Genomic DNA, 21,356 nt, shown 5'->3' with positions numbered 1-21,356 from the left:
CACTTTCCCCCAGGTTAGTGGGTGGGAATTTTCCTAATGTTTCCACTTTCATGAATGGAATAGCTTTTCAAAATTCTCAGCTTTTTAATTTATTTTTTAATCAAAGACATGGTTTCAGGTTCCTCTTCATGTGAGCTGCCTATACACATAGGCTTTTAAAATTATCCCTCAATAAAAACAAACAAAACTGATGTGTTACAATCTGTAAGTCTTAATTCCCCAATAATCTCCCATGGATCTCTATACAATTTCCACACCTTTCCTGTTACCATAATACTGGATTGTGTCATGCAGATAGAATGTCTGTTTCCTTCCCAACGCTGATTTCTGTTATAAAACTCTCTTTCGTTAACTGAGTTTTGGGAGATGCTGACTCAGCTGTAGTCAACAATGGCACTGGCAGTCAAACTCAAATTTTCTAATGTTAAGCAGTGGAGGAAGAACTTCCATATGAGGAGGGAATTTGAAACCTTATAATTCATTCCCAAGAGATTCCCTTTCCCTTTGCTAGTTACTGTTGCTACCACCAGGCTGACTTACGGCGTAGCTACTATTCTACAGGCATCTCTGTGAGTCCCATGTGGACCTGCTCCCTTCACTTAAACTATGGAACAACAACAACCAAAAAAAGCCAGGGACATAAAATGGCGCTAGGAATGAGGCCATTATGAGAATAGGTACTAAGAAGTCCTTACACATTTGCTATGGGTAGGACGTAAGTTTATCTCTACACATTGGCTGTTTCCAACAGCCAATTGAAAGTGGGAAACATAATTGGTTAAACATTTCACAGTGACTAAGAGATAAAAGCAAGTAAGTTGCTCAACTGAAGTTTTGGGTGCTAATAAATAAGGTGAGGGGACATTGAAAGAAATGCTTTGATATGTCACTTGGAGTGAGGAGTATGAGAACCCAAAGTTCATGCTTGAGAAAAAATAAATACACAATAAACTGCCTTTGAAGGAAGGTGGGTCTTAACAGATGTCTTATTTTGCTGGGTGGAATATGCAGATTTGGGGTCAGAGCTGAGAGGGACTATGAGCTACCCTGGTGGTCTTTCCCCCATATTTCACTCAATCCTCCCTCTAAATGAAAGTAGAGTTTAAGTGGCACCATGTTTCTTCGGTCTGTCTAGAGAATCCATAAGTTTCCATCCAGGTCTTTTTTTTTTTTTTTTTTGGTAGAGATGGGGTCTTGCTACATTGCCCAGGCTGGCCTTGAACTCCTGGCCTCAAGCAATCCTCCCACCTCAGCCTCCCAAAATGCTAGGATTATAGGTATGAGCCACCAAGCCTGGCCTCAGGCCTGTTTTGATGGTCAATTTCTCCTGGCGCAGGCCTTTCCTTGTGTCTCCCAGATAATCTGTTTATTATGTCCATGTTTACTTTTCTCTTCCAGTTATTATCACCCTTCGATGTCCATTTCTGGGTCTCTCAGCCCTTTCAGGTCACTGTTACACTTTTTTGTCACCCTGCACATGTGGCTGAATAACTGACAACTAATAACTCTTTCCAGGAGTGGTACAGCTCCCCAGCAGGATTGCCAAGGGGTGGGTCTTGTGCTCCTAGGAATTCCAGCCCAAGTTAGATTTTTCTCCAGTCATTGTCTGTAGACTGGGCACTGTCTTCTTTACTCTGCTTTTTTAAAATTTTTATTTTTTTTGAGGTTGCAGGCTCTTCAGGAGAGCACTCTCCTAACTGTTTTTAACTCAGGGTGGTGGAAAGAACTCTCGGAACTGGGAATTATGAGATTTCAGTGTTACATAGAAGGAGCTGCATAACATTGAGTAAGTAATTCACTTTCCCTCTTCTTTCTTCATTTTCACATCTGAAAATCAAAAGAGTTGAGATAGAATAGTAGATTTAAACTTTCTAAGATGCTGTCTTCAGAAGAAACTATAAAAGACAACCCAGTAGTTACAAAGAGTTGTATGTCAAGGCGGAGGTTCGTTTGTGGTATCGGTGGGTGCTAGTCCCTTCTTTTGCTCCCCATGAAAACCCAGAGCACCCCTTAGGATTGCTCCAACTTTAAAGAGGAAAGTTGGGAAAAACCACTGATCTAGATCAGAGGCCAGCAAAAATTTTTTTTTTTTTCTGTAAAGCATCGTATAGTAAATATTTTGAGCTTTGTGCCAAATTTTGGAGGTTGATGGCTATGGTTTCACAACATACATATTTTCCAAAGTTATCAAATTTTCCTTTTTTTTTTTTTTTTTTTTTGTGACAGGGTCTCGCAGTTTTGCCCAGGCTGGAGTGCAGTGGCTATTCACAGGCATAATTATAGTGCATTACAGCCTCAAACTCTCGGGTTCAAGTGATCCTCCTGCTTCAGCCTCCCGAGTAGCTGAGACTACAGGAGCACACCACCTTGCCTTTCGAAATTTTACATTTTAAACATGTGTAGTTTGTTGTATGTCAATTATACCTCAATAAAGCTGTTGAAAATGTCATAGTATTGAAGAAATACTAGACTTCTGTAGCTGTCACAAGGAGAATCATTAGAATTGATTCCTTTATTGAATCTTTACTCCCTCAATTGTAGAATTTAATTTAGGCTGTAGTGATTTTCAGTAGGGCATAGAACCTTCGAATGGAATATGTAGTGAAACTCAATTGTTTTTAATCTGTCCAGTTTTCCTTCTTCCCTTTTTCTGTTAACAGCATTCCCTCCTCCTTTGGAGAATCTTTCTTTGTGGTTACCACCCATATGATTATAGTGAGGCTGCCAAGCACATGGCTTAGCAATAGGGCCACATGAAACAAGACTGCCTGGTCATGGTGCCCTATTCTCTTCCATGCTCACTGGTTTAAGAGGTTGGTAAAGACTTGGGCAATAAAAACCCATTTCTGGAAAATACGTATAAATCTGGACATGAATAAAGATATACAGAGATAAAGAGATACACTGAAGACAGATGAGAGAAGGCTTCTCTGGCCTCTGGGGTCAATATCTGGGTTTTACAAACTCAGATTTGACTGTGGGTAGCTGTGTGGAGGAAACCTGAGGACATTAGGAGAGAACTGGTATGTTCATTTCTCTCATTATATGTATTTTATTGTACCCTTAATATGTATCAGTTACTGGTCTAGGTGTTGGGAACACAGTCATGAATAAGCGAAGACGGGAGATGGAGGGCATACTTAATGAATAAGAAATGACAAAGTCCAGGTAACATTGATTAAAATTGTAAATCTAGCCCCACCTGAGGAGGACACATACATTCTGCCTTTGCCAGTTATGTAAGGCTATTTGATTTTCTCTTTGCTAAAGATGGTTCGAATTTTGTTTCTGTCCCTGCCTGTGAAATAATCTCACCAATACAGAGATTGAACAAGTATGTAAGAATATAACAGGGCATGTGTAATTTGAAATTCTGTATTCAATATATGTACATTTTTCTATAATTTAAAACACAGAAAGTAGGGATAAAATTTTTGGCTAGTGGGGATATACATAATATGGATTGATAGGGTAATGTAAACCATTGGTTTTTTTCCCCAGAAATAATAGGTATCATTTTTAAAGCACCTAGATATGCCAAATAGTTTTCAAACATTATTATCTCTTTCAATCCTCAAAGTGGTACTTCAAGGAAGATAATAATAGTTGGTTAGGATCTTGAGAGGGTCAAATAAATAGCACCGTTTTTCTTCACCTAAGTTCTAAATAACTGAAGTCCTAGATAAGACAAAGAAGAAGATAGAGGCAAAATATCACCTTTCTTACTGAACACAGCATTTATTCTTACCAAATTTACCAATCAGAAAAGTCACCTCCCCTCCCCTGTGACAGATGATTAAAGGGGTGGAGAAAGGCCACGAACACAGTCCTGTTTGAGCCTCTCCTACCAGGAAGGAAACTTCAAAGATGGAGAACTCTTTCCTCAATGTAGTTTGATTTTACAGATGAGGAAAATGAGGCTCAGAAATAATAAATAATTTGGCCAAGATCACACATTAGTAAGTGGCAGAACCAGGAATCAAGGTCTGGTTGACCAACAAGTTCATCTCTTTCCACCACTAGGTGGTAGCAGGAGTAGTGATCAGGGCACATTGACTTTCTGCTTTAGACATTTCTGTAGTCTTTTTCTTTTTTTGAAATATAATTCATATACCATAAATTTATGCCTTTACAGTTTACAATGCAGTTGGTTTTAGTATATTCAGAGTTGTGAAACCATGACCACTCAGCTAATCCCAGAACATTTTCATCATCCTGAAATAGAATCCCATACCCATTGGCCATCACTACCCAATCCTTCATCTTCCTGATCCTGGCAACCACTGATCTAATTTTTAATCTCTAACGATTGCCTATTTTGGACATATCATATAAATGGAATCATACAATATATGGCTTTCTGTGTCTGTCTTCTTTCACCTAGTGTAATGTTTTTAAGATTCACTCATGTAATAAGTATTATCAGTACTTCATTGCATTTTCATGGCTGAATAATCTATTGTATGTGCATGCCACATTTTATTTATTCATTTATCAGTAGATGGACATTTGGGTTGTTTCCACTCTTTCTCTATTATAAATAATGCTGCTATGAACATTCATTTACAAGTTTTTGTGTGGCCACATTGTGTTCTCTTGGGAATATATCTAGGAATGGAATTGCTGGGTCATGTAATAACTCTATGTTGAACTTTTTGAGAAACTGTCACAGTGTTTTCCAAAGAAGCAGAACCATTTTACATTCTCTTTCATTTTTGAAGGATCCTTTTGCTGGGTACAGAATTGTTGGGTTATTTCAGCACTTTGAATATGTCATGCCTCTACTTTCTAACATCCATGGTTCCTGATGAGAAATCAGCTTTTAATCTCATTTAGGATCCCTTGTATGTGTTTAGTTGCTTCCCTCCTTCATTCAAGATTCTTTCTTTGTCTTTGTCTTTCAAAAGTTTGATTATGATGTATCAAAGTATAGATCTCTTTGAGTTTACTCTCTGCTTCTATGAGTTCAATTTTTTTAGCTCCCACTATGAGTGAGGTGCCCCTGTCTCTCTCTCTACACATATATACATATACATTTTTAATTTGTGTGCGTGTGTGTATGTGTGTGTATATATATATGTACACACACATGGTTAGAAACACGGTTTCCCAGGCTGGAGTAAGTATAGTGGTGCAAACATAGCTCATTGTAGCCTTGAGCTCCTTCCTGGCCTCAAGCTACCCTCCCACCTCAGCCTTCCAAAGTGCTGGGATTACAGGTCTGAGCCAACCATGCCTGACTTGGATTCTATACTTTTGAAGAAGATCCCATGAATGTGGGTTGGTTAGGAGACCCAGCTAAGGCACCATCTTCATTCTGTGTTAGGAAAAATAGTGTTATGTCAACTCAAAATAACTAGTTCTGATCCCATTTATGAAATATATACATATATATCATATATAATATATATGATCTATATCTATTGATCTATCTATATAAAGAGAGAGAGAGGGGGAGAATTATTTGAGAAGCTTTTACTTTCTACTTTAAAATTTTCTGTGCCACTAAAGTATTCTACAAGTATGTATTTATTAAAAATTTTTTAAAGATTTTTAAAGTATAATATATGTAGAACAGTGCAGAAATCATTAGTATACAGCTCAATCAATTCTCACAACTAAATTTTGAATTATTAGCACAGTTTTAACCAAATTCAAGGTGAAACACCAAGACTTCAAAAGCTTTTTTCCTCCCACATTTCCCAGAATCCCTACAACCTCTTAGAGACCTAGTAGGTTCCCCAACCCCAGGATTTCTCTCATCTAAACCACTAAGGTATTTTTCTCTGCACAATTTGTTTATCAACTGTCAAATGCTGGTTTGAGTCATGATCTATCTTGATATGCATGTGCCCTGGGTCCTCAATTTTACTGTAGCTCCTTGGTGTAGGAACCAGTGTGTTCATCTTTATACCCTACTCCTTAGCATTGTGCTTAGCGGTTCAATGAGTTTTGAATGATAATGGTGATAACTGGTGTTGATGCATAATATATGGAATTAGCTCCATAGGCAGTCAGTCCTTGGATTGGCCAATCTTGATTCTAGTTGAGTCAAACGGAATTCTTCCTGAGTTCCTTTAAGCCCTAGATTGTTTTCTATTCTAATGAACAGAATTTCATTCTGTTCTGGGACATGAAGCAAAACCATAGGTTTGAGCTGACCGTAAAATGTTTCCTGCATTGTTTCCAATGCCAATCTCCCATCTTCCCCCAATCTCACATGGAAGATTGTTTCTGATGAAGTAATAGGCAATTTCCAAACATTTTCAGCTTATTTATAAAGCCTAGTATCCAAGGAACTAAGAGCTGCAGTTTAACTCTAGGACAATGATGATCTCAAAGCTTGTTTCATTTTTAAAGAGGTATTGTTGCCTTTCAAACTTAGCCAGAAAAATTTTAATACAATTTAAAATGATTCCGATAGGCTTTCCCACCACAGCTTCCCAGTTTCTTTGGAAGATAAACAGCCCTAATAAAAATGCATTAAGAAATTTTTGTCTTAAACTTTTTTTTTTTTTTTTGAGACGGGGTCTCACTCTGTTGCCCAGGCTAGAGTGCTGTGGCATCAGCCTAGCTCACAGCAACCTCAGATTCCTGGGCTCAAGCAATCCTTCTGCCTCAGCCTCCTGAGTAGCTGGGACTACAGGCATGTGCCACCATGCCCAGCTAATTTTTTCTATATATTTTTAGCTGTTCAGATCATTTCTTTCTATTTTTTAGTAGAGATGGGGTCTCGCTCTTGCTCAGACTGGTCTCGAACTCCTGACCTCGAGCGTTCCTCCCACCTCAGCCTCCCAGAGTGCTAGGATTACAGGCGTGAGCCATTGCGCCCGGCCTTGTCTTAAACTTTTTAAGAGGATTCTTCATTTTTGGTTTATTTTCATAAAAGTTTACCGAAAGTTTTAGTCTTTTTTTCCATTCTCAAATTCTTCATCTGTAGGAGTATAAAGACTAATAGGGGCTGGGCACGGTGGCTCACACCTGTAATCCTAGCACTCTGGGAGGCCGAGGCGGGAGGATCGCTCAAGGTCAGGAGTTCGAGACCGGCCTGAGCAAGAGCGAGACCCCGTCTCTACTAAAAATAGAAAGAAATTATATGGACAACTAAAATATATATAGAAAAAAAATGAGCCGGGCATGGTGGTGCATGCCTGTAGTCCCAGCTACTCGGGAGGCTGAGGCAGTAGGATCGCTTGAGCCCAGGAGTTTGAGGTTGCTGTGAGCTAGGCTGACGCCATGGCACTCACTCTAGCCCGGGCAACAAAGTGAGACTCTGTCTCAAAAAAAAAAAAAAAAAAAAAAAAAAAAAGACTAATAGGAATTGGATTATCAACATGCTCCTTTGGTATTTTATATTTTTTTAAATTTCAGAATATTACAGGGGTACAAATGTTTTGGTTACATGGATTGTTTTTGTACTGCTTAAGTCCAAGTTATAAGTGTGCCCATAGCCCAGATGGATGCATTGTACCTGTCAGATATGATTTCACCCATCCCCTCCTCCCCCTTCCCACCTGCACGATTTCCATTGAGTTTTACTTTCATCTGTGCACATCAGTGCTGATTGGTTACTTCCAATTTAATAGTACATGTAGTGTTTGTTTTTCTATTCTTTAGATATTTCACTTAGGAGAATGGTCTCCAGTTCCATCCAGATTGTTGCAAAAGGTATTAATTCATTTTTTATGGCTCAGTAGTACTCCACGGTAGACATATACCACATTTATTAATCCATTTTTAATTGAGACCAGGAGTTTACCCCAACCCTGACTGTATAAAATGTCTTCCCAGCTTAGAATTGTGAAAGAAGCCCAGGGGAGGGCTGTTTTCAGCACATGAATGCACAGGCTATTGTGCTGCTGTTCATGATCCATTACATGTCCCCTAGGCAAGAGCAATTTTCTTTCACAGAGCTCCTTGCCTGGGTATACATTTCTAATCCGGTTTCTTTTTTATACTGGGGAGGGTTTTGCTTCTAGTAATAGAGAAAAGAATTTTCCAGAGAGTTCTGTTGTTGGTTAAACTCCTCAATACCAGTTGAACCCAGAATGGCTTTTCTACAGAAAATGTCAATACAAGTTATATTTGAATCTCTTCAATGGCGGCAATACTCTCTACGTATTCTCACAACCTTAGGAGTCAGGATACTTGAATCCAAGCCTATCTCTGGTACTTACCAGCTCTATGTCCTTGTGGCAAATTACTCAATCTTTTTTGTTTCTTCCTCTATAAAATGGGAATTATAATATTACTGATTTCATAGAGGTGTGGTGAAGAATAAATGAAATAATGAAAGTAAAGCTAAAGCACTTAGCACATTCAACTCAATAAAAGCTCAGCATATGTTAGCTATTGTTATTTTCACTATATTTGGCTTCTTGTTCAAATTCATGGAGTTTTTAGAGACAAAAGAAGTACCGAGAAACTCCATGGTTACAGAGAACCATGACCAAATCTTTGAAACCTTTGCCCCCAGAAATACTCATATTTATTAATTCTGTATAGCAAAACACTATATTTGCATTGGTCCCATAGCCACAGCCAGGCAAAGAGAAATCTTTTCCCAGCAAGTGCTTACTTAGTTCATAGTGTTCAAATTCCATCTCAAATTCTCATTTGATGTTTTGCAAAATAATTTACAGTTGTTTCCTCTCCCTAGTATCCCATAAATAAGACCATTTCCTCTCCAGCAGAAACCTAGGAAGAGGGAGTGAAGGAGAACCAGACCAAAATAAACTAAACACCCTTTGTCCCTTTCCAAGAATTTCTGCCAACTTGCCCCTAGTGTTCATACTAGTTAAATTGAGTGTATTCAGAGAGAGATGGGTAAATGCCTGTCTTCACACTGAGTTGCAGTTTTCATCTCAGTAGAGTATATATACATTATGCACTGTGACAGTAGGGTGAGCTGTTGGTACTCTCCCAAGATTAGCCTTTATGTTAAAAGAGTCTAGGAAGTTCTTGAAAAAGCCTTTTTTATCTGCAGAGATTCCAGGCAAGATACATCCTGGGAGTGGGTAGAATACTCTGAGTCAGGGGGCAGAGAGCAAGTCTTTGTAAGACTACAGATGTTAAATGCACCAACTAATATCACTAACAATAACTAATAGGAGCCCCTGGAAAATTGCCCCCACGGTTACAAAAATACATGACACGGCTTATGTCGTATGGCCCAGCAGGTTGTCCAGTCTGTCAAGTCCTGGTGCAGCCATCCTGGTTAAAGAAGACAATGGTAAACTGTAGCTCTCGTATATTCATGTTTCTCAAGAAATGGACCATGTTATCCATTTTGGCTATAAAGGGATTAACCCATCTGTCATTTCACATATCAATCTCTTGAGAATTCCTTGTCAAGGGATGGCCAAGACTAAATGTGGTGAATTTTCTCTTTGGATACTTTTGCAATGGATGCTTTGCTCTTCACTTGCTATAAAACAAAATTTTGAGAAACCAGTGGAATTGTTGGCTGTGACCCGTGGAAACATCTAGATTTATTGATAAAAGGCAAATCAAAACGTGATAAATGGTGTCATCTATAATTGTACAGTGAATATGTACAACTGTACGTGATGGCTCTGGGTGAAATAAGTCACAGGAGTGACTTATCTATTAGTGAGTTTAAATAACTGAGTATGTGTGACTGATCCCCTTTCTCATTATTTATTTGGGATCTGCCCTCTGCAGAGAGATTCCCCATAATATAAATTTTACAAGGGAGCCCCTACCTCCCCTGGAGGCCTACAGATTTCCAGCTCTGCTTGTGATTTAGTGGGAAAGTGTAATTCTGGGAGGCAGAATTAAACTCCGTTGCCACAGACTAAACATCATTCTCCAGAAAGCTTGCTCCCTCAGGGCTTTATCTGTCTTATTTCTGAGCCTCTTTCTTAGTTGATTCTGAACTTGGGAAGAGAAAAATAATAATTATTCTTACAACTCTTGTTGAAGCCCTTTATGATTTTAATTTACATTTTGATGGATTCTACACGTGCAGTCTCTGGATGTTGTATTTGCTTATGGACTAAGACACACTCACTGATTACTGTATTACTGATCTTTTAAATCCCCAACATTCATCATTTATTGAACAACTGCCATGTGATCGCTGATCACATCATCTCATTTGATCCTCACTATGCCTGTGAGTTTGGCATTGTTATCTCCACTTTACAGAAGAATTGATGTCAGAGACATTCAGTGAATGTAAATAAGGGGCAGAGCTGGGATTTGAGTCTAAAGCCTTCTGATTCCAAAGCTCATCTCTTTCTGCATTGCAGTGGTTTCCAAACAAATTCAACTAATAAAATATTTCAAGACCAAATATGAGACATAGGAAAAAGATGAGATGCTTTGGTTGTTGTGTAGGTGAGGGCTCATCTCATTCACCACCCCCCCCTTCATTCTATGTAGTGACCCCTTGTTGTGTCCCTGCGGCTGCACAGTTTGCAAGCCACTACCTCTCTGGACTTCTAAGGGGTCTTTGCAACAAAATTGCTCAAAAATTGGGCACAGTTCTCAGTTCTCAGTCTCAAGGACAGCTAGAGGTAGCTGTTCATTGAGAAGGAGTCACTCCCAAGATTCGGATCTCTGGCTGTGTGCTTTAGCCTTGGGCTGCCCCGGTCCGGTCCTGCCAGGATGTGAGGACACTTCAGCTCTTTTAACTGCCCCTCAGGCCAGGCCCATCCTTCCCCCATGTGGGGAGTGCTGAGGGTTGGAGAGAAAAGGGCAGAGTCTGCACAAGGAGAAGCCTCCTCCTGTGCTGAAGGCCAGCCACACGTGGATGGGGCACGTTTCTGACGGGAAGGGGTACGAAGCGAGGAAGAACAAACGATCACATGTGCAATTCTTTCCTTTTGTGCAAGTGAAAGGTCTAATTTACAAATCCTGCAAACCCTCCTGGCTGTGGAAAGATCTGGCCATATGGAAAGGTTTCCTACTGTTGCCTTGGCTGGAGAGAATATTTGTAAGCTTGGACTAATTGTCAGAGATTAGTCACAGGGATGTTGCAGGGAATGAAGTCAGCATCGCGCCTCTACGTGGGGGCAGAGCTGGCTTCAGTCACAAGATGTTTCTGTGAATGTTTTTTCCCCTCATTTCCTTTTAGAGGAGAATAATTTCTGAGCCTTTCTAGTAACCAAGTCTTTGTTCAGTAACTAAGAAACATCACTTTGTAGAAGCCTCTAATAATTATTCTTATAATTCTTGTCTTAGACAGGTTTTGCATCTCTTGCCTTAATTAAGCAGAGACTACTTCCATTCCAGAAGCCCTTTATGCTTTTAATTTACATTTTGATGGATTCTACACGTGCAGGCTCTGGATGTTGTATTTGCTTATGGACTGAGACACACTCACTGATGAGTGGTATGTTTGTATGTCCTTGTGTATGCTTGGTCTGAAAACTGACAAAGGGCTCAACTGCCCCATTCAGAAATGGAGAAGAAAAATGCAGGGGTTTTCTACAGTCGTAATCCCCAGAGGCAATTGATGCAGTTATTATCAATGTGTAATAAATTTCCCCATAATTTAGTGGCTTCAAACAGTCATTGTATTTTGAGAGTCAGATTTAGAAACAGTTTGGCAATTCTCGTTGTCTCTCCTGTGGTCGCAGTCCGACGTTGGCTGGGGCCACAGTCACCCAAAGGTTTGACACATGGCAGCAGTTGACACTGTCTGTTGACCGGGAACTCAGTGGGGGCTGTTGACCGGAGCCCCACACACACATGGCCCCTCCAGCACAGCACTCCCAGGGGCGGCAGAGTTCTTACGTGGTGGTGGGGCCCGGCTCTCCTAGGATGAGCAACCTAAGAGAACTAAGTGGAAGCAGCACGGCCTGTGCTGACTTAGCCTTAGAAGTCATGGCCTATCACTTCCGCTGCATTCTGTGGGTTACAACCCAGTCACTAAGACAGGCCCGGAGTCAAGAGGAAGGAACATAGTCAACCTCTCTCGATGGGAAGAGCACCAAGGAATTTTCACTTACTATGCACGTTTCCCCAATGACTGAACCCAAAGAGGTTAGACTACTTTCCCCCATCCCTGAATTTCTAACTGAATACTAAACTTTCCCTGTCTTTTCCCTTCTTTGTCCAGTAGTGAAGAAAGAAATCTTATCGAGTTTTTCTTTTTTACCTTTAAAGTTGCAATTCAAAGAGAAGAAAAAAAATATATTCCTGCTGTTTATCCATTGATTTGACAAATGTGTACTATGTGTATTAGAGGCCGGGAGGGTAAACAGGTGCCCTCGAGTAACTCGTGATGTGGACACCAGGACAGGAAGCCATGTGTTTTCAGTAATTCTCTGCCCATGTGCATGCAACTTGCAATCATAATGATTCTATTGGTGGTGAGAACAATGCTACGGGAATTGGAAGGCAGCAGTTATTTCTGAGATTGGAGGAAGGAGAGGCAGAGTTTAAGGAGCCTCACTGCGGCCAATCATTGCAGTGTTTCAGGGCTGGCTGTCACAGACACCTGGCTTAGAATCAATCAGGCACTGGGGTGAAGGAAGAAAAATGTAGAAAGAGATTTATTCTAGAATTTTAAACTTCTTGCCTTCTGCCTAGAGCTCTACCTGGAAGGGAGTGGATGTTGATAGACACTATTTGACAAGACAAGCAAGACTCAAAGTCTAATGAAACTATAAACTATCTCAAATATGCGAACATCTGGCATTTCTATGTCTGGTTCCCGTCTGCATTTTTAGTAAACTGCAAACAACTTAATGTGACCAGAGAAATATTCACCGCCAAGGCTGTTCGAGCTGCTGAGTGGCCATGGCTCTTTTCATTTATTCATCTATGCAGTAAATAGTTATTGAGCACCTGCCATGAGTCGGGAACATGCTAAACATAAGGGATACATTGGTGAACATGATATAGTGCACTAACCTTGGCTTTGGAACATGATGCTGTTTTGTTCAAATGCACTGACCTTGTGTAGAGGGAATTAACACTCAACTCAAAACCAAATAGGAGAATTCATTTCTGGAAGGAAAGTTGATATGACTTAAATATTGTCAAAAAATGTCAATCCCATGCATGCTGAGAATTATACCACCAGAACCAAATGCTGGTGTTAGTGCTAAGAGCACCACGATGTCCCAGTCCCCTGGGATTCAGTGTGAATTTCCTGGTGTGCAGCATGTTGCCAGGCTGGAATTTTGACTTTGAATAAGCATGCAAAGATCAGAAGGATCAGTGATGTACCCTTACTAACATTTCTTCCAGGAGTCATGGAGGAAAATCAATTGGCTATTAATAGAACACTGAAGACAAGCTTCTTCCTTAAAATTTAACTGATACTGTCCACACAATTTCATGTCATGTTTTCTAAAAGTTACAAATCTCAATCAACAAAGAAATTCTCAATGTCATATTCCTTTTTGTTATTCTCATCAAAATAATCTACCCCCTCCCCTTTTGTAAGAAGTATATCTTCATCTAGTTTCAGGTGTGTATTTTACATTCTTTGCTGTGACTCACTTTGTTTTCAAAATATATGTTCAGATCTCTTTTCAAAAGTATGTTTATTTGTTATTAAAAGAGCCTCCTTCCCCTGTAGATCCTAAAACAATTTCTGGAAAGCAGGGGTAGGCAGGAGAAAACTGGAGTTTTTTCATGTATAATAGAGAAAATGTTAAATTGACAAGTGATAGCTCTTGGCTTCTGCCACTGATCAGCTCCTTCATTTCTTCCTAAATGCAGCTCTTACATATTTTTTTAACGGCAAAAGCCATTATTTCAAAGTTTCTGAGTCTGTAGCCTTTTGATCAAATTGTCATGTCTTGGGCTTTGGGACCCTGATCTTGTATGTAAGACACTGTAGGATTACAGGTAATGGTAGGAAAATCAGGGACATTGGCGCATGCTGGTTATTTCTTGTAGCCTTTGAGAAGGGGCAAGTTTAGATAAAAATTGGCATGCCTAAATGCAGAAACAGAAGAAAATGGAGTTTTGCTAATATAGACTCTTCCTGCCCTTAACGTGTAATCTAAGTTGATTTAAAGGCCATAATTTGGAGATTTTCAAGCTTAGATATCATGATTTTGTACAAAATTGATGTCCCCGTCTCCCCCCGAAAAAAGGGTAGGGAAGAAAGAAATTTTGCAGGAGGTAAGAGTGATAGGAATGGGACAAAAGCAAATCTGATTCCCCCGACCTCTGCTTAATAGCGCTCATCAAATGTCCTTTACCAGACAAGAGGCACAGTGTAGCTTAGATGCAACTGGGCAGGCTGGGATCAGAGACAGCATCTCCTCTGCTTCACTCCCTCTTCCACCATGTGACTATTGCTGTCAATTGCCTCGAGGTTGAGGCCATTAAACTTGGCCTTGAAGATGGGAAGATCATAGAGATACCTGGTGAGAAGACAGGGATTGTGGCACTCACAGACCTCATCCAGACAAGATGACTGACCATTACTGGTCCCTGGAATGGACCAGAAGTGAGACTCAGACTGTTAAAACTCTAGGACTGTTCAAGCCCTAAGGTGGTCCTGAGGCCATAGCATCTGTATCCGCGGGAAGTGGGCTGTTAAATTCCGTATCCTCCAGGAAGGCGTCTTCTCCGATGCTCCCCAGGCCATGAGAGGCAGTGTGCAAGGGAGGCCCCAGCAGAGAAGAACCAGGATGACCGGAGGGCTGACAGAGACCTTCACTCCATTCCTGGGTCATGGTACTAGTATTTGCTATTCTTGTCTGCAGAAAATAACATGTGCTTGGACCAGTGTTGATGGTCACTTTTCTGAATGGGAGTTTTTATTGGATTTATCTTGTCTCTTCTTGAAGAGACTTTAGGTTGTTTTCATTCATGGAGGGGACAGTGTGTATTTGTGGAAGTATGATGGTTTTGTGAACAATATATGGAACATGAAAGTGGGGAAGCCCAAGAGGTAGGTAGACCATGGAAGATGATGGGTGGGTAACTGCCCAATAATCTTTCTCCCTTTTTTCCTTTTCAGAAGACCCATTGTTGTCTTTGAAAGTGACTCAAGGAAAGGGACTATATTTCTTATTTTAGAGATAAACACAGTTGTTATGTGCCAAGTATGGTAATCCCATTCCTTTTGCCATTGGTTGGTTTTTCCAGTAAACTGGATGTAATTCTGGCTGATGGGAAGTGGTTGGTTTCCAAGGAAGGTTTCCTCGTGGCGGTGGGGGTGGGGGAGACAAAGGGAAGACGCAGTGTCTTTTGCTGTTGGAAGCTGTTATTTCTTTTTAGATGTGACTCCTGTAACAGCCTCGGTCTACTTGGATCTATGGGGCTCTCCTTAGGTCAGTCTGACACAGAAAAAACCCAGGTCCTTGCCAGTGTTAGCCCAGCTCCATAACTCTTGTGATGGAAAGTAATAAATTTTCCTTATTGGTCAAGCCAGTTTTCCTTGTTGGTCAAGCCTTATTGGTCAAGCCTTGTTGTTATTTGCATTATAATTATCATGGAGGATAAAGAAGAAAAGCTATAAAAAATGTTGATGGAAATTATATTCAGAATCTATATCTCAAGGCTAATGAAGAATGGTTTTACAGAACAGCCTTGTGGATAAATTACTGTTTGCTTGCCTGGTAACAATTAGAAGAATGGTGTTGTCTTCCAGAAATTATGACACAAATTGCAGCACAGGGGTTATTTGTCTTTAGAGCTACTGAATGAGGTTTGCTGAAATAAACAATACGTGGTCTGATTAGGTGTTTTGAAAGGGTCACTTTTATGGGGAATTTCAGCATGCTTTTCTTTCAGAAGCTCTATTCTAAACAAGGATAGAAGGTGGATCATTTGTTGTTTTTCCTCCTTTGTAAGGAGGAAGCAGCCTGTGTCCTCACTTGAGCTGAACAGCAAAAGACTCTTAACAAAACTTCCAACTTTATAAGAGCAATTTCTTTCTGCTGCAAAGTTCCAGGCAACTTGTCTGAATTAGATATGTTACCATCATGATCAATAGATTATCAGGAGAATAAATAGCTACTTCTACCAGGTTCCCACTGCTGAATTCCAGCCCACTTTAAGTAAGTAAAAATAACCTTTAAAAGACAAGGCTGGTGATACTACTCAGCAGTGAGAGAACTACAACCACGTGTGATAACATGGACGCATTTTACCAACGAGAAAGAAGCCGGGCGCAAAAGGGAACATCCTGCATGATTCCTCAAAGTTCAAAAACTGGCAAAACTGATCTCTGATGTCAAAAGTCAGGAGAGTGGCAGCTACACTGTCTGGGAGGGCTGCTAGAAATGTTCTCATTCAGGATCTGGGTGTTGGTTACAGAGGTATGGGTATTTTGTGAAAAGTCACGATTGTACAGTTTTTTGTATGTGCTATAATTCAATAAAAAGTTTGCCAAAAAAATAACAAAACTGACCCTTAGAGGACATCTACTAAAATTGATATGTTTTTTAAGAAAGACATGAGGTGACAGAAAGCAAGAAGTTAGCGCTATTGCTCGATTTCACCTTTGTATTCATTGTAGTCACCCGGAAGCTGCTCAAACACCTGTTTTGGTTAGGGCTGTGTTTACAAATGACAGAACCGAATTCCGGTTAGCTTCATCTCAAAGGCATATTGATTGAGTCACAAAATCTAAAAGAAAATGTTGAAAAACCAAGTCTGGGAAAGAGCAGGCATACAGGCGGGCTTCAGGAATAATAGAAGCCAGGTTCTCGGTGTGTGGGGGGCTCTCTCCCTCCTCTCTGCCACCCTGTGTGTGTTGGCAGCTTCCTTCTCTTTCCTTGCAGACTGGCTCACTCCACCAGACCACTCCCCGTCTACCAAACTTCATGCTTGTCTACTGTGATGGCTAATTTTGGGTGCCAACTTGACAGGATTAAGAATTACCTGGACAACTGGTAAAGGATTATTCCTGAGTGTGTCTGAGAGGGTGTTTCCAGAGGAGATTTGCTTGTGAGTGAGTGGACTGAGTGGGAAAGATCCGCCTTCAATGTGAGCGGGCACCATTCAATTAGCTGGGGGTCCAGATAGAACAGAAAGACCATTTCCTCTCTCTCCTGGAGATGAGCTGTACTCATCCTCTCCTGTCTTTGGACATCAGGACTCCAGGCTCTTCAGCTTTTAGACTCTAAGACTTACCCCAGGGGTCCCCCAGTTTCTCAGGCCTTTGGCCTTGGACTGGGAATTACAGCATCATTTTCCCTGGTTCTGAGGCTTTGGACCTGGACTGAGTCATGCTACTGGCATCCCAGGATCTCCAGCTTGGAGATGGCCTGTCTTGGGACTTCTCAGCCTCCGTAATTGTGTGAGCCAATTCCCCTAATAAATCTCATCTTATCTATCTGTCTGTCCATCCTGTTGGTTCTCTCTGGAGAACCCTGACTAATACATGTACCCTCCAGCTTCAGTCACCGAAGGGAGATTTCTCGGTGTCAAGTCCAAAATATCCTAAGCAAAAGAGTCGATAGACCACCCTGGATTGGGTGCCAGCTCTTGGACAATAAACTGTGGTCAGGCTGATGGGTCATGTAAAAAATATTCATCTATGTGTATGTGTGTGTGTGTATACACATGGCAGCTCCCGTGAGAACTATGGATGGAGTAGGTGGCAATTTCTAGAAAAATAAGTATGATGAGTGTTGGGCAAACAATCCTATAGATCTCCCTCCACTATAACAATTAGCCTATTGTTTCCATAGTATAATGGAATTTCTATAAAGATTATGATTATAGAATCCATTATTGAACATTCAAATAACATTTTCACATTTACAAATGTTTTCCATTCTTTTGGCAACTTTGTTGGGGAGACAATCACAGGCTAGATGTGGTTGTGATTTTCTTTCTGGTGGTTGCGCCAGAGGGACTCTTGTTCTTCAGGATTCCCCAGGATTAGAGCCTCTCCTATAGGTCAAAGGTGAGGACAGAGCAAATGCATGCATCGTTCTTAGGCAGCAGGAAGAATGGCTGCAAACACAAAATCTGGAGGATTCATTCAGCCAAACATTTCTGAAGCATTTCCTACGTACTCATCTCTCTGCAAGGTGACAAGAGTCAGTTTCCTACTCTGATAGTCTCTTAATTTAACCAGAAATTGCTTGAATTCTGCCACCATTCTCAACCCACTTACACCAACCATATCTTTTAAGAAATGTTTCTTTTTTCAGAATTGGCTAGGAAATGTTGATGAAGTCTCTATTTTACCCTTTGTAAGTTAAAACTGGCATATGTGGGAAGTGATTAAGGGGCTTGGGGTCAAACAGATCTGGGTTTAAATCTTGGCTCCCCACTTACTAACTGTGTCACCTAGCAATACATTCACCTTCTGTAAACTTGGTTCCTCATCTGCAAAGTGGGGATAATACTAGAACCTGCCTCAAAATGTTGTTATGAAGATCAAGTGAGATACCACACATAAAACTCTCTGTGCTCTGGCTGGCACAAAAGTGCTCAATAGGTAAACGGTGGCTATTGTTGTGATCTTAACATTGATACAACTACGTGTCTTTTAAAGCTCTGGTATCCTGCTTTCTTGTTTGCATATGTTCTTTGTGACTATTAGACTAAATATTCCTTTAAGGCAGAGACTGGGCCTTACCTATCTTTCTAATGCCATAGCCCGGTGCCTCAGTAAATGTTTGTGTAATAAATGTCTGCTGAATTGAATGTGTGTATGTGACATTTGATGACCTTTGGTTCATTCAAGAACCCAGCCACTCTTTGCATGCAGATGATGCCAGAGTCTCCCAATCCCTGCCACCTCTGCACACACGGATAGCTGCACCTCGGAAGACGGGAGCCTGAGACTTTTGTTTTCACAGGCTTCCGTAGTTGATGGAGGTGATGGTGAAAGTGGAAGTGGGCTTCTTGGAGGTGTGTGATAAATAGCACCGGGTCTCAAACTGCAGCATGCACTGGAATCACCTGGAGGCTTTGTTAAAACAGATCTCTGGGCTCTGCATTTCTAACAAGTTGCAGGTGATGCTGATGCCGCTGTCCCAGGGCCATACTTCGAGAACCACAGGCTATTAGAGGGACCCTTCTCAAGCCTGACTACACATTAGAATCACCTAGAACCACCCTCCGCCCCGCAGAGACCTATTAAATCAGAATCTCTGGGAAATTGGTCCTAGGCAATGTCCCAGCTCTACAGGTGATTCCAATGTGCATCCGGGGTTTGTAACCACCGCATGACATCCATTAAGACAGATTAGAAAATTCGGGCAAAGAGCAGGGGCTTGCAGAGAAGTATAAGCTGAAATTCCTGTGGGTCAGTTAGGCAGTGGATTAGCACTGACTGTTAAATAGCAAAGGAAACCCTCACACAGCCATGGGGTGGGGGGACTCAGGTGTTCAAATTCTTCAATTCGGCAGCTTCCAAATATGTGTTGTGCATGTGCAGCTGTGGAGGGAGCCGCCAAGTGAAGCTACTTCAGTGTAATTGGGACGACCCCGCGCGCCCCGCCTTACTGCAGGAGGGACCGCAGAGTGGTCAGTGAAGACGGAGCTTCAGCTGGGCTCTGTGCGGTGGTGCTCGTCACATTCTGGAAAAGTCTCTGCGAGCACAGAGACATGAACTACTGCTTTGAAGTTTCGCGAAATTCCCTGTACAAACCTGGTTTTCTAGGCACTGTCTGAAAAAGCAGCAATTTTGTTGCGTGGGTAAGTTTTTTCTTTTTGTTAAGTTTCCAAATGTATTTCTTTGATGAAAATTTGCCTCTAGTTGCTTGATAATGGCCTCCATTTATCAAGCATTTATGGAGGAACTTTTCACCCATGAGGTTATTTTAATGCTTCTAAAAGCCTGTGAGTTAGATACCCTTCTTACTCTAGTTCTACAGGAAATCGAAACACAAAGTGGTTAAGTAATGTTACAGGCTCAAGGTCGCATATTTAGCAAATAGAAACGCTAAGATGCAAATACAGGCTCTTTCTACACCAGCAGTATTCAGAGTGGTAGGGTCTGGGGACACTGGGGGTCTTTGAGAGCCTTTTGGGGGGAGGGAGTGTATGAGACCAAAACTATTTCATGATAAGACTAAGATATTATTACACTTTTGCTCTCATTCTCATCGTGGACGTTTCCAGAGAATACATAATGTGTGACAAGATCACGACCCCAATAGCTAATAGAATGTGTTCTTGTGTATTCTTGTGTTTTAAAGTTTTCTCAATTTTCATTTCTATATGTGATCAGTATTGACAGATATAACCCACATCAACAAAAGCTCTTTGGAGTTCTCACTTCTTTTAAGATTTGTGAAGGGGTCCCAGGTGCAAAAAGTTTAAGAACCAGCATTGTTAGCTCCGTGGGTGAATAACAGGGCCCTCAAGAAAAGCAGACGTGGAAGGGAACTTGGGCACAACCCTGCCCGGCCCCATCATTTTACAGAATTTACAGCTGAGAAAACTGAAGTCCAGGTTTTAAGTGCTTTGCCACCAGGTCACCCACGGGGCAATGACAGAACCAGCCGTGGGCTCTGATGCCAGCTTCTATACACTCTGATTCCCACCGCTGGGATTGAGACCAGAGGAACGCACGGTGCTTTCCCACAGGTGTTCCTGGATTACCAGAGGATGCTGGGAACCCCATTCTGGGAGCTTTCTGTGGCTCGTTCTTGCTTGGAAAGAAGGCTGAACCCCTAGTGGTTTTTGAATCTTGCCCTTAAAGTTCACTGTGCTCACACAAAGCTCTTGTTTTTAGAAACAGTTTTTGCTCTCAGACCATTTCGAATGGAACAAATGTACATCCATCAGCACAGAGTGGCGATCAGCAATCAGCTCCCTATTCACGCAAGCCGGTCACCCAGAGGCCCCTGTGCCCTGTGAAAGCAGCCAGGCGACCGGGCACTGTTCCCTTTGGGGAGACCTGGCCTCAACATTACCTGCTCTACACAGCCTTTCAGAGTTTTTCCTGAGGGCACAGAGTTTTGAGATTGCTAGGATGAGGTTTCTCATTCTTTCCAAAGAAGAGGAGACCAGCAAAGTTAAAGCGGGAATGAAAGAGCTGTGATCTCATGGGGCGGAGGAGGTGCTTATCTCTGCTGGGGTTAACGGGGACATCCAGGCACTCCTCTGAGTGGTAAACTCATTCTCGTGTATCCCACCCCTGCGTATCCTCTCCTTCCTGCCCCTCAAATGTGGACCTGCTCCCTCCTGCTGGTCCCCCAAAAGGCAACAGAATGATGCGGGCTGATGGCGCCCCCTGGAGGCCAGGATGGGGAATTGTATAACTCAACTGCAACCACCCCTGCCTTCCACCCACCTTCCTGGGGCTCCTGCCCAGGCGAGGTCCCTGCCTGTTCTGTCTCTTCCCTAGTATATTACACACACACATCCTCTTTCTTGTGTGTGTCACATAGATAGCAAAGCGCCCAGAGGCCTGCATGCCCCTCTTTAACCCCTTAAATCCTCTCAAC

This window comes from Eulemur rufifrons, chromosome 28, assembly GCF_041146395.1.
Source record: "Eulemur rufifrons isolate Redbay chromosome 28, OSU_ERuf_1, whole genome shotgun sequence".
In the NCBI taxonomy this organism is placed as follows: Eukaryota; Metazoa; Chordata; class Mammalia; order Primates; family Lemuridae; genus Eulemur; species Eulemur rufifrons.
This window is presented reverse-complemented; position numbering follows the sequence as displayed.